The following is a 16,426-nucleotide window of genomic DNA, read 5'->3' as shown; positions in this document are numbered from 1 at the left end:
TAAATATGTAGTTTAGTCTAGTCTATTTACACTTCCTACCACATGAGCCAGGTAAGTATAACCTGTGTCCATCAGATGAAGAGCCTTCTAGGTGTCTGTAAGATTCATAAGTATGATAAAATCAATCCTGCTTGTCAGGAAGCATCTTGAGATTAGTGCTATAATGAGACAAGGATTCATGCACCACTGATTCCTATCTGTGTGCAGCTGCATTGACATTAGTGCTATATCAACTACTAGACAGATAGCACCTCCAGTAGACAACTCTGAACCTCATAGGCAGTCTACTCCCCCTTTAGTCCACATTAGTAGGCACTTGGAACCATAGCTTTGCACGTTCCAACTGCATCTGTAGCCAGCTTGATTCGAATGGGCATCCTGAAACAATGTACCAATTATCTCATGTTTATTGACAACTATCAACTACTTAAACAAACTGATGCTGAGTGAGAGATGTAGCTATACAATGTTATTGGAGGCAAAGCTTTCACATAATGCCACTGAATACAACAAACATTGTCAGTAGCACAAAAAAATGCCATACCTACACACGCATTGCAGACCATTCACATGGACCTACATATGCCGTGTCTCTCAAAAGTAACCTAAACCATACAGGCCTCCTAAATATAACCTAAGAAACAAATAGCCTCAGCCACCTCACAAACACTCAACTCAGGCAGCGCCCACCTTAAAACAAGCATTTAAGATTCATGGTGTCTCAACTCAGTAGCCCATAACATAAACCTCCACACAATGCAGCATCTCATAGGTGACTCCATAGTGAGACGCACTGATGCACTGCTCACAGACTGAGTAAGGAGAAGGTCATGGTTAAGTGCCTATTGGTTGTCAGGATTGAACACATCAGGCATTGCCTCAAATCCTTGCATGAGATGTACAGATTATGACACAGTCACAGTTTACATGAGACTTCATAGCAGATTACAAGGCTAACCACTCAAGAGCCGTTGCAAGTCTATCCAGTTTTATCCAGATTTTATACAATTTTCTATCCCTAGGGAAAAGATAACAAAGGTCAGCAAGCATGTTTTTGACAATTTTTACAGACTGTCTCTGTCCCTAAGGGGCATGGGTGTCACCCCAGGGGTGAATTTGCAATTTCCCATTCATTTGTCCAGACTGTGCTTGAAGATTGTCAGGGAAGGGCTCAAGGGCTCTGCTTCACGTGAATAGGACACCCACTCTAGAGGAGCAGCAGTCTTTGGGGCACATATTTGTGTCTCCAGCATGATCTATTCATGTCAGAGATCAGATTTAGACCCTTGGAGAGAGTAAACTCATGCAGTTAGTTTTGCAAATATGCAACATTTCCATCAGGGCTGGGTCAGAGAGTGCCTTGTAAGTCAGGCATATATAATCAGTAGTAAATGGAATACAATGATAGGGCTTTTAATTGGTCCACATATGACATTTTGGTTATACCCTGTACTTTTTTGATGAGAAACCCCTGAGGACGCTCCAACTGTTGTAGGTGCCTGGCAAGGTACATGCCAAAGGGTGCATTGTACTTGATTATTGGTGTGATGAGGGCCAATACTATGACATCCTTAGAGCTGAATGCCATGCCCTTACATATAAAATGAGTCACAAAGAACCATGGACACATGGTGGTCAAAGTTCAGATTACTGTGTATCTGAGTACTCATATCTCTCACCACTTGGTCCAGTCTTTGGGGGGGGGGGCTATCAATGTTGTAATTTGAAGGAGTACTTGATTTCTCAAAGGGTGTTATTATACATTTCTTAGCATTTAGTTTGAGACCATGGCTCTGACATCAATCATTAGTCTTCAGCAGTCCTTTCTGTAGGATATCAGGATATCAGCATCATTTGGGGAGTCAATGATTGCCCAGAACTTCCAGTCATCAGCACATTTGCTCAGCTAAAGGTCATTTGTATTTGCCTTGAAACTGGAGAAGTATATCCCAAAGAGAAGGGGGCCCAGCACTGAGCCCTGGGGTACTACATTGGTGACTATGCAGAATCCCCCACTGTAATAACATGTCCTATATGTCAGTCATTTGGTTATATATTTGTTGATGACCAATTTTGTGAGTTTATTTATAATACCCGAGTGGGGTATTGTGCCAAATGCCTTGGCCAGGTCAAGGTAGGTGGTATGTACTGTCTGACCCTCATCCATGCCCTTGGTGACCTTCTTAAAGAGGTCTACCAGACTGGGCATGCAGAACCTGCCCTTGGCGCAGCTGAACTGGGTTGGGTTTAGAGTCTGGAGATTTCCTATATTGTTATTAATCAGGTCCAAGATTATCCTTTCCATAACCTTTCATATGAGGCTAGACAGACTTATGGGTCAGTAGTTTCTTGAGTTCATTGATGGCTTCCTTTTGTGCCAAGGGATGATGGTTGCTGCCCTCCACTCTACTGGAACAAAGCCTGTTTGTAGGCTGCGTTTAAATAGAAATCTAAGTGGGTACACTAGTTCATGTTTCAAGCTATTTAACAGGCACCAGGGGCTTCCATCAGGGCCCATTGATGCTGTTTTTCTAGTTTTTCTTTTGTGATAACAGACAAAAGAATGGTAGGGGGTATTTGGGTATTTCATAGTGAGTGACCGGAGGTTTCATAGTGAGTGACCGGAGGTGATGAGGCAGTGAAATTTGAGCTGAATTTATCGTCCAACAGGTTTGATATTTCTTCTGGCTGAGTATAGGTATCTAAAGCTAACTTAGCACATTGTTGAGTGTTTCCCCTTAAGATTATGGACATAAATACAAAATGCTTTGTGTTATCCTTTGCTTGGGAGGCTATTTTAACTTCGTATTTAGCTTTTGAGGACTTGACTAGCTCCCCAATTTACCTGTTGAGACTAATAAGGGATTTTTCTCTGCTGTGCACCCTCCCATTTGTGTCTAGACAGGAATTTCTTCCTCCTGTTTTATAATCTATTTATGCAGGGGTCCACCAGAGTGACTTGTTTTTCCAGCTAGATCCGGGTGTAGTTTGGTCAGGTGCTGCCATTTCTATGCAGTTGCTTAAGTGATTATGCAAGTCATTTGTGTATAATTCTGCATAGGCTTTCATGTTTTCTGGTTAGGGGGAGCTTTAAAATTGTCTATACTATCACATAAAAGAAGGTAATTTGATATGGAAAATTTCTTTAGGGTTTTAGGGTTTAATGGGAGTTCTACTGTTACATTTATTTCAAAGAAGACCTATTTATGATCCAATCTTACCAATTAGGACATTATGCAGAGGGGGGCAACACTCCCTCATGTTTGTGAGTTCTGTGTAACTATATTTGAGACCCTAGTGGGAGTGCAGACCAGCTTTTCCGGAGGATTTGCATTGACAAAGTCCAGGACAGCCTGCATGTTAGAGGTCATATATGTTTCCCAGTTTATGGATGGGTAGTTAACATTGCCCATGAGTAGTATGTTGGGCTGAATGGTAAGTGATTCTAGTAACTTTAGACATGTGGAGTAGTTTTCATGGTTCATGGTTGGGGACCTGTAGCTAATGTTGATATGGTGGGTGATTTTGCTTTTGGTCAATTAGATATTCAGTAGCTCAAGCAATTCATACTGCTTGACCAATCTTGTGTTGCAATTGTTTTTTATGTAAATGGAAATACGTCCTACTTTCATTTTTTCCTTTTCAGAGGGTGGTCTGGATGTTTGATAGGTATTGTAGCCTTGTACTGCCAGTATGCTTTCCACAGCCTTGAACCACATCTTTGTAACTGCACAGATGTCAGCATTTCTCCAGGACTAGAAGAGCTTCCAGGGAGTGCAGTTTCTTTTTAAGACCCCTAGCAGTGAGCAGTAGTCCCTTCAGCTTGGTATTAGAAGAATTTGTTACATTGGTAGGTCTGTTGGTTTGGCACTGCCTACAAAGACACTATGCAGGTGGCTAATACCTTTGCCAACCTAGAGGCAATGGGTGCAGACCATCTCTGGCAAGGCAGCATGGTCTGTCAATTATGTTGTTGTAGACTGACAAATACTGGATCCCCCTTGGAATGACACCAGTAGGTAAGACAATTATTACAGGAAATAATTTTCTGTTTGTTTTGTGGTATCATTCTTGGTGAGGGTAGAATGCTGCTCAATGCAAGGCTCACAACCACCTGTAACATGTATTCAGAGAGGTCCATCGTGTCTCTTTTCATATACTCTAGGGAGGTATGTCTCAGCTTATTCATACCCACATGGAATATGACTGAGTCATACTGATATATGTAACGCCAAGCTGACAGCAAACCAAAAGACAACTCCGCTTTACTCACTTTTAAACGCACAAAATAAGAACGTTTTTCGTCCTGCTAAAATAGCAGAACTTCTTCAGAAATCAGCATTACAATGAATTACAGTCCTTATATAAACTTTTGACCAGTTGGCGCCAAAATCAGCAACACAATTGATATGCATTTAAAGCTATATGTCTACCATAACATTATTTCTATTGATTTAGTTAAAATTTAAAAAATTATTAAATGAAGTAAATAAAATACATTTAACATAAATCAAGTTTAAAATTAATCATCTAATAAGTGATCAAAAAGAAGCATTCATAAAAAATCTCCTAAAACCACATATTCTAGCTGAAGTGTACACGTATCGTATTGTAGTTTACATGACTTCATGCTATATCGGAAATGCCCTACATTTACAACCAGTATCAGCTTCAGCTCATGCAGCTATGTTCATATGAATTTTATTAAAAAATATATAATAACAATAATAATAATAATAATAATAATAATAATAATATATAACATATATAACTGCATGAAAAATATATATGAATATATAAAAATGGTGATGGTATGATTGATATTTCAAATAAATTGTTCCTTAAAACTACCATACACATATTCTAAAATACCAATTTAGTTGATATATACAAATATATGTTTTATATTTTATATTTTATATTTTACATTTTATATTTGAACCAAAATCCAAAAGTTAATGGATGATACCATTAATCTTCCTATAATACATTAGTTATAAGAGGCAGTATATATACACGAAAATCATAGATTCCTACTTAGTCTTATACATACCTAACATCTGTCTATGAAATCCATGAATTGTGTATTAATTATATAAAAGATGATTTATATGAATTTGAAAGCTGAATATAGTTAAATTCCTCATCCATACTGAAAGAGTTAAACTACTTTCATCTCTCTAAGCTCTTACGTTTTAACAAACACATAATTGAACATTTATCATTGAGACTAGGGTACATATAGGCATTAAGCCTTATTTGCCATAACAATTCTATTCTTTCCAAGATTAAACTGATTGGACCTCCTCTTATATCCTGATTAACTTGTTGAACTACTTTAAATTTAAACTTATGTTCAGGATTTAATACAATGTGTCTAGCTAAAGCATTCTCCTCCTTATGTTGGCTAATAGACCTCATATGTTCTGAAACTCTCTCTTTTAATTTTCGATCAGTTTTTCCAATGTAAAACGATGGACATGCTTGACATTTAGCTATATAAACCAATCCTTTGCTATTACAATTAAATTTTCCTTTTAAGTTGATTTTATAACCATTAACTTCTATGCTATTTCCCATGTCCATTAGAAAACAGTATGAGCAATGTCCACATTGCATCATTCCTTGATTTCTGATTGAAAAATGTTTTTGCTTCTGAAAAATTTGCTTGAAAAAGAAAAAGTGGGTTATATACACCTATATTAGGAGATAAAGTTGTGGAAAGTAACATGCGAGACCACAATAGAGGTCAGTCAATAGTTGAAAAAAATAATATTAGTATAAATTTTGATTTGGCATGTATATTTAATTTTTCTTCAAATTATAAATCCATTAAGGAGATAATAATTAAGAATTGGTCATTATTAAAGGATGATGTTAGTTTAGCTTCAGTATTCAATTTTACACCTAAAATTGTTTGGAGAAAAACTAATAATTTCAAGAAAATTCAAGAACATAGCTGCATGAACTGAAGCTGCTACTGGTTGTAAATGTAGGGCATTTCCGATATAGCATGAAGTCATGTAAACTACAATATGATACGTGTATACCAGCTAGAATATGTGGTTTTAGGAGATTTTTTATGAATGCTTATTTTTGATCACTTATTAGATGATTAATTTTAAACTTGATTTATGTTAAATGTATTTTATTTACTTCATTTAATAATTTTTTAAATTTTAACTAAATCAATAGAAATAATGTTATGGTAGACATATAGCTTTAAATGCATATTAATTGTGTTGCTGATTTTGGCGCCAACTGGTCAAAAGTTTATATAAGGACTGTAATTCATTGTAACGCTGATTTCTGAAGAAGTTCTGCTATTTTAGCAGGACGAAAAACGTTCTTATTTTGTGCGTTTAAAAGTGAATAAAGCGGAGTTGTCTTTTGGTTTGCTGTCAGCTTGGCGTTTCTTCATCAGTTTGTTTTTTCGTTAATGGTTTTTTCATACTGATATATGTGGTTGAATGACCTGAGGGCCTGTTTGACCTGTTGAATCTTGACCTCTGATAGGCAACTGTTTGTAACCCTCTTTTAATCCAACCTGGTGAGGGGGGCATCTGTGTGTCTCACAATGAAGTCTCCTATGACCAAGATGTTTGAATGTGTGGTATTTCACCTTAGGGGCTTCCTTGTGGAGACACTGTAATATGTATTTTTATGTGTAGGGGGTGTGTTGACTTGGTTTTGTTTGCAAGTGATTTCTCAGGGCACCATAGGGAGTTTGGTAAGTTACTTGTCAGTACCTCTGCATATGTGGGTTTACTTGTCAAGATCTTCTTTAATGAGGGAAGTGATGTATGTTTGCTGACAACCTGTTTGTCATTTGATTTGTCAGTATGTGAGAGTCGTGTTTCAATGAAACTACATCTCTCATATATTGAGTTTGTTTCAAGATTAAGAGGCTGTCAGTATACACGAGACAACTGCTACATTTCCTCAGGATGGCCATGTCAACCAAGCTGGATATAGAGATAGCAAGAAAGTGCCTATCCATGATTTTACTTTTTTTTTTTTTACTATGGGCTTAACCAGGGAGAAGGTGGGGAGATTTAACTGGACAGGGATGATACCACATGGATGAAGAATGAGTGCTATACTCAGGGTGAACTGCACTATCCAGTAAGGCAATGCTGCTCTGCACACAACACAGATATTTCTAGAGCAGCAGGGGGACTGGGGAATGTTGCAGAGATAGTTATTTTAAGGGAAATTTTAACTTGAAAGTATTTTCATCTCTATATGGCACCACTAACCATCACTGCACAGAGAGCAGCTTAGCAAACACTGGGCTTATATAGAATCAGAAAAAAAATGTTTTACAGCAGCAAGGCCTACAGACCAATCAAGAGAACACACAATAAGCTTTCAGCCAGCAGTCCCCAACTCAGATAGGTTTGCTCCAGCATTCTTCTTCTTCCATAAGAGAGCAGTCAGAACACCCTCAATTTAAAAATGCTGGTTTTAGAGCTCACTTGCAGGAAAACCGCACAATGTAGATAGCGCAGTCCTGTAAAAGTAGCAGAAATAGTGTAATTAAGGACTACAACAGCAGTGGAAAGCGTTCATCATTGAAACTCTACTAAAGTGCAAGAAATGTAACAAATAATACAGGACCTTTATGAAATACAGTAAAAATAATCAGCAGAAGTGCAAAATGATACTTAACTTCATTCTTTTTAGTAGCAGATGGCTTCAGATGCAACAGATTCTTTGTAACTCTCAGGTGAAGTAGCCAAATCATGAGCAGCTATGAGGAACTGAGCAAAAGCCCAGACAAACCTTGAGCATATCTAGAATCAGAAAACACAAGTTTTACAACAACATGGTCTACAGAACAATCAGGAAAACACACAATAAGCTTTCAGCCAGCAATCCCAACTCTGGTTTGTTGCAACACACTTTTGCCACAAGAGTGCAGTCATAAAACCATCTTAATGTAAAAATGTTAGTTTAGCGCTCAGGTGCAGGGAAACCATACAATCTAGATACTACAGTCCTGTAAAACTAGCAGACACAATGTAATTAAGAACTACAGCAGCAGCAGTGGAAACAGTTCAGCTTTGAAACTCTGCTAAAGTGTGAGAAATATAACATATAATACTAGATTCAAGAGTCAAACCCTGTACATAGGAGATAAAGACCATAATCATTATGCCAATACCCTCCCCTGAAATCAGACAGGCTCCAATGATATTTGAAAGCAGATCTCTGGATCCAAAGTTTAGAATGCTGACCATTACACCATGGAACCATTTGATACGAAGCAAGACATGATGGTTCTCACAGAGTTTGTAACCAAGACAAGTATGAGCCTAGCCTTGGGTGGCATTTTACCATCACCAAGAGTAATCCCACAATATGAACAAAAGATTACTGATTTCAACAACTAGCATAGCTTATGATGTCATTTATGCAGGTCCAATGTATATCAGCTGGGAAGGGATGGTAGACAGTTCTAACTGCTTTACCAGGGATAGGGGATGGCCTGCATCTATTTCTCTAAGGTTTTCACGTATTGGCAAGAAAACTTATCCACCTGTATAGTGCCATTTTCAGGCAATGTTAATACTCAAAGGTTCCAACTTAACACAATAGAATCTGGATAGCATAAAGGTAATGCTGCTCAATGCGAGGAGCCTCAGCAAAAAAAACCCACTCCCTATAGGCTCTTCCTACCCTGGAATGCATTGATATATGCATTGTTATGGCAGTGTGGTTCAAGAACAATGAGAGCAGAACATTATTGCAGGGTGCAACACCTACCACACATTTAGGCTTGCTACACTGGACAATGGCACTAAAGGTGGGGGTGTCTCTATATTCATAACATGTATGCCTAGAGATTTTTGGACTTCATAAATATGAATTTTGTGGACCAGTTTGTCTGCACCCTACATAAGGGAGACAAAATCCTTGACCACTGATCCCCACCATTTGTAACTTCTTCCTTAGTCAAACCAAACCATAAATCTGTCACAATCATCATAATCTGAAGTGGGAAGCATCTTCAAATATTTAAGTATTTAGAGATTATGCCAAGGCTAGCCTACTAAAACTGAGCAACTTGGCAATGTTCAACATCCTTCTCTATTCTGATAACCCCATTACACATGCAGAATCCTTAACTGCCAATTCTATGCAATTGTGAATAGCTGCATAGAAGCATGTGTCCCCCTCCATTGTGAATACAATGACAAATTCAAAAATAAACCCATATGGTAGAACCTAAATATAAACTGAATCTATGATAAAAATCATTACATGCAATAGTAAATGTAGCTCTCAATATGTCAAAAATGCACTTACTAAGCTTAATAACGAACTTGGAGACCTGATCAAATCAACCAAAGCTAGATATGAGGTATGGATAGCTGCTTAGGCAAAGTACAACCATAAAGATTTCTTTAACTTTGTTAGAAACCTCAGAAACAATACCCATCACTGAACAGAGCTAATAGAAAATTATATCACATACTCAGACCCTGAGGGTATAGTTAATCTGTAGCAGAAAAATGTGGCTGTAACCTCACCCCCTCTATATCTCTACATCTACAGATCATATATCAGCATCTACATCCCTCTCACATCTCCCAAGAACATGTCCTCAAAGCACTTTCAAAGGCCAATAATACTGTTTCTATGGAACCAGATAACATACCAGGTTGTGTGCTAGCCAGCCTGAAATGACCTATCAACCCCCCCTGCAAAGGCTATTCAATATCTGCCTCTAAACAGACTTTGTGCTATATAAATGAAGAACAGCAACAGCCATTCCCTGCAGAAAGGTTGGGTGTTAGTGGACCAGGGTAATTATAATCCCATAAGTCTGAACAGCTTCCAGCCTCAGCTATAAGGTTATGGAGGGGATCATTACAGAATTAATAAATGAGTACAAAGGTAACCTATAAATTCTTAATTCAAGCTAGTTTGGTTTTCTCAAGGAAAGATCATGTCTGCTTAACCTGGTTGACTTATTTGAAAAGGTTAAGCAATAGAAGAGGAACATCAATCCACACTGGATATTTAGACTTTGCAAAGGCATTTGGCACCGTTCCACACTTGGGTATTGTTGATAAACACTTCCAGCTAAATGTTGATTTCTGTGTCACTCATTTGATAGCAAATTGGCTCATAAATAGAACACAGGAAATTAGGCTTGGTGCTTGTGCCTCCTCCAAAAGACCTGCCACTAGTGGTCCACCCCAGGGTTCAGTGTTTGGGCTACTCTTTTTTGACATTTACTTTTTGGAGGTCAAAGCAAATGTTAAGGGTTTAAAGCTAAATCTGCAGATAACTGTAAACTTGGTGCAATCATAAATTCTCTAGATGGCACCAAGATCCTCAAAGAGGGCCTTTCCAAACAAAGAGCTGGTGTCATAACTTTGGACTAAAACTAAAGGCCAAAAATGTATAATATGCTTCTCAGGAAGCATGATGTACTGTATCACATCAAGAACATATCCCAAAGCCTATGTGAACAGCAAACAGTCATTCAGTCAACATCTATCCATTACTGTAAGAAAACCCTTTTTTGTTGCACATCTTATTAGTTAGGGTATGGCATCTAGGTCAAGGGATGTGATCATTCCACTGTTTGTTGCATTAAGCTGATCGTCGAGTTTAATGTCCCCTTCAACATGTACCTGTCCAAATATTTAACCCATCTCAAATGACCACAATGCCTTCTCACAAAGAAACTCAAGGCCCTAATCATAGAAAGTACACTGACTATTTGAAAGGCTTGTCCTTGCTTTTGTTATCACATAGGTTACTGAGGGTTGAACTCCACCGCAAATACAGTGCTTCAACAGACCCTATTTTCTCAGGCCTACTGCACATCTGTAAGTCCAATTGTGGTATAAACAGCAGCTCAAAAGGTCTTAATCTCTTATACAACATAAATAAAACATTTTGGAAGGATAGATATGTCCTTCAGAGAATACCACTTCTTTAGAATTGTCTTCCTCTCCACATAAAGCAAAGTACTTCCCTTATTCTATTCAAATGCAGTTTGGATGAATGGACTGGAAGCCACAAATTCACTCCTGGTTTAGCATCCTTGTCCCTTATGGATAGGTGCAACAGGTAAATGTTCTGCCTGGCTCTGTGTTATTTGTATTTAAATTACAAGGGATAAAAACTTAATGAGAATCCAGAGTTAGACTTCTAAAGATTCATACAGATTAATAGTCTAGTAAATACCTATGAGCCTATAAATGATTGTAATAAATCTTCATTTGCTGCATAAACATTTGTTACAAGTCTCTTTTCCAATTTTTACTTTCATTATTAACCGTCTACCCATTATGTCTTTGCATTTTTATAGAAATTTCCAATTGAGTGATTGGTGTCAGAAACGTCATCTAGTCATAACACATGTTAATACGATGCAAACAACGAACCTTTCTTGAATAATCAAATTCAGCCCCCCCATTCTCTCCACTTTTATAAATCTTGTCAAACCCTTTAATGGTAGTGTACATTTAATTTCCCATAAAAACACATATAGAGCCTGGTACTTGAGTAATGGAAAAACAAAACTAAACAAAATGAAATAAAACAAATAAAAAACACGCATTTAACTAGTTTCATGTTGACATTCACCTTACATTCCAAGACATGAATTGAATTTGTGTGCTATATTTTTCATTTTGCACTTGAAATATGCATACCGCACAGGTTAGGTGAGACAACTTGGAGTTAACATTTGATGCAAACATGTTCCATCTATGAGATAAACCCAACAGTAATTCAGTACATGTTTTTTACACATACTCTGTACATGCAGTACCTTAACCTAGTGCTATTACCACAGAAAACTCAACATAGATGGAGAAAGTAAAGAAAACTCATTCTGAAGCCCATTGAAGGATGCCCAAGCACAAAATGACACTGCTATCCCAGTATTGGGTAAAGTACCTAGCTAAAATCCTACATAGCATGCTGTCTCCCCCCAAGCAACTTTACTAAGTTCTAATGCAAACTTCAATTATTCATAACACAGCTTAATAAGATACCAACAATTAACCATTCTTAAATATTCAAACTGAACTCAAACAATAGAACAGTAGTTATGTTGCTTAGGTATGCCTTATACTAGTGTAGGAGATAACCACAGTAAGAACCTTAACATCCCTTTTGTAATAGTGTCCAGATAGGTCACACACTCTCAGGCTTAGGTCATGGATGTTTTTGTATGTTCATCCTTTTCTTTCCCCAGTTGTTCCTGTAAAGTCACATCTATCTAGGTCTTATGATGACAGGTTTGGGATAATAAACTGGATGCCGCATCTCCAGATCTTGGATAGTCTGCATCTGTTTTGAGCTGGAATAGTTGTATAAGACTGATGCTCATTGTGCATACAGTTGCAGTCATAACAGATGGGTTATCCTGCCGTCAGATGGGTCCTCGGTCGGCCGAATTCCAAAGTCTAGGTCCAGCGTCGGATGTCGTCGCTTCTTCCCTGACATCAGTGCGGCAGGGGTATAAAAGAACCAGCCAACGCCATTTTCTTCAGTCTTTCTTGCCGCGTGGTGCCCGAAGCAGAAGCAGTTCACAAGTGCCGGTCGGCCAGCTCCTGAAATTACAAATATTTTCGTCTCGGCCTGTCGTTTTGGTGCAGACTTCAAGGGATACAAATATACCCATATTTGGACGACTGCCTGATCCAAGCGGACAGCAAACACATTCTTTTGAAACACCTGGCATTTGTAATAATGTTCAACCACGTAACGACAGGCAATAGATCCACTTGACTCGAACAGAAATCAAAAACAGTGCCACGCTGTAAAAAATCCAAAGCTTTGCTTTAATAGTAAAACAAACACTCGCACGGAGATCTCCTTACACAACCTGGTTTAGCGCTTTCATCTGGTATACCCAGACTTCATCAGAACCAATTAGACCTGATTTAATTATCCATTATATACCATTTTTGGCGCCAAATATGTTGTTAATCGTTTCACAATATAAATCATTAAAATATGAAAAACTTTTTGTGTTATGTAAATACATACATATTATCATTAAATAAAACTCCTTCATTTTAATTACATCCCTATCCAGCATCTAATTAACAAAACAACATAATTAAATATTATAAGTACATCACAACTATATGCTACTATATAAAGTTGCCTACCATAGTATGCATATGTAAAAACATATGAAAATAAGTATAAATAACATTATTTAAAACATTAAAAACATATTCGTATGCTTTATTTAATCCTAATCTAATATTAAAAAGGGCTTAATACTAATAAAATCATTTATCCCCGGATGTGTGGTGGCATCCAAACATATCTGCCACTTCCTCTCTAAATATCCTAAAAACACCTTCCAATTTCCACTCCGTGCTGACACCTCTACTTTATCTATAATGGCAAAACTAAACGTGTGTTCCTTCCCTTTCTCTGCAATATGTTTACTAAGGGCATTATTTGTGTCTCCTTTATTAATTTTGTATATATGTTCATAAATGCGTGCTTTAAGCTTCCTCTCAGTCTTGCCCACATAATATGCTGGACATCTTGAACAGGTTGCTAAGTAAACCACTCTTTGAGTGTTACAATTTCCTATTTTACATCTACAAACCGATTTAATAATATTGTTCAACTTTATATTCCTATTTTCATTGATATATTTACACTGCCCATATGCACCACATTTGCTCGTACCTCTCATTTTGTTGGAAACTTTCTCCTTATATTCACCATGCTCCAATAATTTCTTTATATTATTGGAAGTTTTGAACACACATAAAGGATTATTTCCTAATATTGGTCCTATAGCATCAACACTGGAAAGCAAATCCCAATGTCTGCGAAGAATTTCTTTAACCAAATTAGTATATGGATTGAACATAGTGACACATACCCTTCTATCTAGACCTATGTCCACCTTTCTATTATCTATCCAGATTTTCCCCAACAACAGGGGATATTTCATTCCCCATTGCTGCTTAACATATTCAACCACTTGGTCCAACATACTCTTGGGATATCCTCTAGCTGTAAAAAGGTTATAAATTACATCTAACTCTTGTAACATGAGTTCTTTAGTAGAAGACATACGGGCTGCACGTATGCACTGCCCTTTTACAACATTCTTAAATGTGTAAGGCGGATGGCAACTGCCATACTGGATATAATCGTTTGAAAAAGTTGGCTTTCTATATAATTTAGAAGCAAATCCAACACCAGTATTACTAATAAAGGTATCTAAATAAGCTATACCATCCGTATGCATTTGATATGTGAACCTTAAGAACTCTGTCGTTTTATTTATATATGATATAAATTCGGAGATAATCTCTCTAGGTCCTTTCCATATTATAAATAAGTCATCCAAATACCTGGTGTATAAAGAGATGCATTTGTAATACTCACTGGTAAAAACAAATTCACTCTCCCACTCTAGCATTACCAAATTGGCAAAAATGGGCACACAGGAGGAGCCCATAGCTACCCCTCGTGTCTGTCAGAAGAATTTGCCTTGAAACTGGATATAGTTGTGGTCTAGGATCAGCCCCATCATGTCGAGGATGAGGCTGATCCTATCCCAACTGATTCCAGAAAACTTCCTCAGACTGTTGCAAAAATAATCTAACCCAATGGTGATGGGGATACATGAAAAAAGAACCTTAACATCAGTTGTTAGGAATGTGATATCTACTCCCCATACATCAGTAGATAATTTACTTAAAAAATTCCAAGAGTCCTTTGTTAAGTGTGGTACATTGGTATAAACATGTTTCGTCCATTGATCTATGGTAACTCCAAGATTGTATGTTTTCGATCTAGATCCAGAGATAATAGGCCGAAATGGGGGATTTTCAAGACATTTATGTATTTTGGGTATTCCCACAATGTTGGCCATTTTGGGATACTCAATTCTGACAAAATTATACAACTCATTACTAATCCGATTGTCCAAGAGGTATTCCTCTATTGTCAAATCAATTCTCCTATATCCTATATTTATTTGATTAAGGAAAACCTCCTCGTAATTTCCTGACTTAAATAATATCTCATGAATTGCTGTATGATACTGGATGGTGTCGAATATAGTAATGCCTCCTCCCTTGTCGGGCTTCATAATTCTGAGTATTAAGCCCTTTTTAATATTAGATTAGAATTAAATAAAGCATACAAATATGTTTTTAATGTTTTAAATAATGTTATTTATACTTATTTTCATATATTTTTACGTATGCATACTATGGTAGGCAACTTTATATAGTAGCATATAGTTGTGATGTACTTATAATATTTAATTATGTTGTTTTGCTAATTAGATGCTGGATAGGGATGTAATTAAATTGAAGGAGTTTTATTTAATGATAATATGTATGTATTTACATAACACAAAAAGTTTTTCATATTTTAATGATTTATAGTGTGAAACGATTAACAACATATTTGGCACCAAAAATGGTATATAATGGATAATTAAATCAGGTCTAATTGGTTCTGATGAAGTCTGGGTATACCAGATGAAAGCGCTAAACCAGGTATTTGTAATAATGTTGTTGAATTCTCTGGGATACACAGTCAACAAAAAGAAATCAAGACTAATACCCTCTCAAACAATAATTTTCCTGGGTGCCAGCTTGGATACAAACACCCAGATGGCCTACCTCAAGCCAGAGAAACAAGGGTAACTAACTCAATACTTCAGAAAACTGGCAACCTTCACCAGGCTGACTGCAAGGAAAATCCTGCAGGCTCTGGGATTCATGGCATCTTGCATCCTGCTAATCCCATGTGCAAAGCTGCATATGAGGAAACTTCAATGGTACCTAAAAAACCTATGGTCTCAACACAGCCACAGTTTGGAAACAATTATACCACTGATTCCATGTCTTCAAAAGGAATTTCTGTGGTGGGCTCAAGCATGCCAAAGAAACATAGGTCTCCCATTCTCCAAGCCTCAAGCAAATCAAGTCATCACAACAGACGCCTCGGACTATGCCTGGGGGGCGCACATGACATATTGGTGCATTCAGGGCAAATGGTCCCAAAAAGAAAAGCACATACACATCAATCAAAAGGAAATGCTAGCAGTAATAAATGCTATTATAGCTTTCAAAGACCTACTGCGTCCAGGCCAACTATTGATAAGGACAGACAACACCACAGTGATGTGGTACATAAACAAACAGGGAGGAACCCATTCATACCCCTTATGCAGGCTAGCCATGTCTCTTTGGAACATGGCTCTGGAATTACAAATCCAATTTCAAGTACAGTTCCTGCCAGGCAAGGAAAACATGCTGGCAGACAACCTGAGCAGAAATATGACAGATCCACATGAATGGAAGTTGCATCCTCAAGTTTTTACAAAGATAATTCAAGCATGGGGAAGGCCAGACATAGATCTCTTTGCCACCCACAGAAATCACCAATTGACAAAATT

The sequence above is a fragment of the Protopterus annectens genome, chromosome 6.part0 (assembly GCF_019279795.1).
Source record: "Protopterus annectens isolate FY-2018-M chromosome 6.part0, PAN1.0, whole genome shotgun sequence".
NCBI classification, from domain to species: domain Eukaryota; kingdom Metazoa; phylum Chordata; order Ceratodontiformes; family Protopteridae; genus Protopterus; species Protopterus annectens.
Note: the sequence above shows the minus strand (reverse complement) of the source record.